We start from the raw sequence: 2,092 nt of genomic DNA, 5'->3' as shown, positions 1-2,092 counted from the left end.
GGGACGATACACCTAGTGAGTTCTATGAGAACAGTGTGCTGGAGAGGGGGGTTGGGGTGGGGTGGCACTAAGATCACCTCTGGAAGGGTACAGACTCTAACCCATGGATGGTGGTGTGGGACTGGGTGGGAACAAAAAGGCCCACTCTGCATTGGGGGACATGGAAGACTGGACTGTGCACATAGAGAAAACCGAACCTCCAGAAGGGCTCCCTTCAGGCCTGAATCATGAAAACTCAGGTCCTGGACAAACCTGGGTTTGAAACTCTGTGTGATCTCAGGCAGATTTCTTGGCTTCTTGGAACTATAGCGTCCTCATCTGTAAAATGGAAGTAGAAACGTACAGAACTAGCCTGCCTGTCATGAGGGTGAAATTATAGGGTATATGTGATCTTCACTGAGTCAGAGCCAATACTGGGGTGGCGGTGAATGAGTTACTTCTTGGCCTCCTAAGGTTGCAGATTGGGATCTATCGGACGGTCATCCTCTGTGTCTGGCCTTGGCCATCACTGAGGACCTGTCGAAGAAGAAGCTTCACATCTGTCTGCTGCCAGGGCACCAACAGGCTTTACGAGTCTCCCCCCAACAGGTTTGGTCTTCCTTTCAGAGGTTCTCTCCTGTTAAGGAGACTGGTTCTCCTTTTTCCTATTGCCTATTTCCCTATGGGGTTCAAACTCCAACGCTGGGATTTTTGCCTGTTCGTTCACTGCTTCATCTCCATCACCCAGATTGGAGCATGGCACAAAGTATGACCGCAGTAGTTAACCGGATTAATGAATGCATGAATGGCCTGTACTGGACACTGCTTTGCAAACTTTTGAAGTGTGAAAGCAGCATAGTGAGGGGAGGAGGTCACCACCGCCGCTATAGGGGCGGCCTGAGAGTTGGGAGGAGCGGTTTGGGGTTAATTCCATAATCTCTTCCCATCACCTCCAGCAAGAGCACAGGAAACTTCTGCTGGGCGTGTATTGTTATTTAAATTTGGTCCACACCTGGGTGCTGAGGTGGCTTCCCCCTTCACAGTTTGGCCAGGAGAGGGAAGGACGCAGAGAGAAGGTCCCTATTTAGGCAACCTGGATGGGGCACTAACGCTCTAGAGCAAGGAACCAATTTAGGAATATACACATGGGCTTTGCAGTGGTTCCTTTTCTTTCTGCTTGTCTGCAGTTTGAAAAAAAAAAGTGTGTGTGATAATCACTTCTGATGTTGTAAATGCCAGTTTGAGTCCAATAGTGAACGTTGGCTGAATCAAAGTAGCTAACCGCTCCCATGCACAAAGCAGGTCCAGACTTCCGGAGGTCACTCTAAAGAACCCCAGGTGAGCATGATGTGCAGTGGCTGGTCGTGGGGCAGGAAAGAGTTTGATGGGGGCTCGAACGGAAACACGGCGAACGTTCTCAGGTGCGCGGGAGGTTTGCATTGGTGGTGGAGGGAAAAGTGCTTACTGGTAACAGCAATTGTGCCTCCCCCTCCCTGGCTTAACGAGAAGGCTTTTAGGGCTGAGTCAGCTACAGTCCCGTGCTCCATGCCAGGCACACAGTAGGCACTCAAGAAGTGTCGCTCGAGACCCACGGGCTGCGACGCGCGCCAGAGAAGCGCCTTTGCGAGGGACCAGACCCCTTCTGAGGACTTAGCTCAGGGCGCACCCCGGCTCGCGGCCCCCCCCCCTCTGCGTCGGGCGCCCAGCCTCGGGGCGGGGTGCCCGCGGGCAGGGCCTTGGGGCGGCCCGCGGACAGACGGACAGACGGACAGACGTCCCGGCGGCGGAGCGCGGAGGCCGCGGCGCGCGCAGCCGCGGGGCTGGGGTCAAGGCCGGGGCGCCCGGGTGGCGCGGGAGGGGTGGCCGGACGCGCGGGGACGGCATGGGATGTGACGAGCGGCGCGCTGTGCATTGTGGGAATCCCGGGGCCGCGGCGACTGGTTCCAGTTCACTCGGCAGCGGAGCCGGGCGGAGGGGGCGAGCGCGCGGCGCGCGGGCGGGAAGCGAGGAGGCGGGCGGGCGGGCCAGCGACGAGCGCGGAGAGAAAAGGCGCGAGCGGCCGAGAGGGCACGGGCCGGACACCTAGCTGCTGCCGCCGCCGCCGCCGCCGCCG

The 2,092-nt window shown here is 57.8% G+C and overlaps 1 protein-coding gene across 4 annotated transcripts in view; it reads left to right on the top strand.

Annotated features, from left to right (window-relative positions):
• The first annotated feature begins 1,974 nt into the window (after positions 1 to 1,974).
• MACROH2A1 (macroH2A.1 histone) overlaps positions 1,975 to 2,092 on the top strand; it is a 79,139-nt gene continuing 79,021 nt past the window's right edge. For 3 of the 4 annotated variants that reach the window (XM_040444521.1, XM_040444518.1, XM_040444517.1), the window contains exon 1: positions 1,976 to 2,092. The gene's annotated coding sequence lies outside the window, so the exon portion shown is untranslated. The other variant, XM_040444519.1, reaches the window with a different exon arrangement.

Source organism: Herpailurus yagouaroundi, unplaced genomic scaffold (assembly GCF_014898765.1).
Source record: "Herpailurus yagouaroundi ecotype Mexico unplaced genomic scaffold, PumYag 192, whole genome shotgun sequence".
NCBI lineage: Eukaryota > Metazoa > Chordata > Mammalia > Carnivora > Felidae > Herpailurus > Herpailurus yagouaroundi.
The sequence above is the reverse complement of the archived record's forward strand: the minus strand, read 5'-3'. Positions and strand labels throughout refer to the sequence as shown.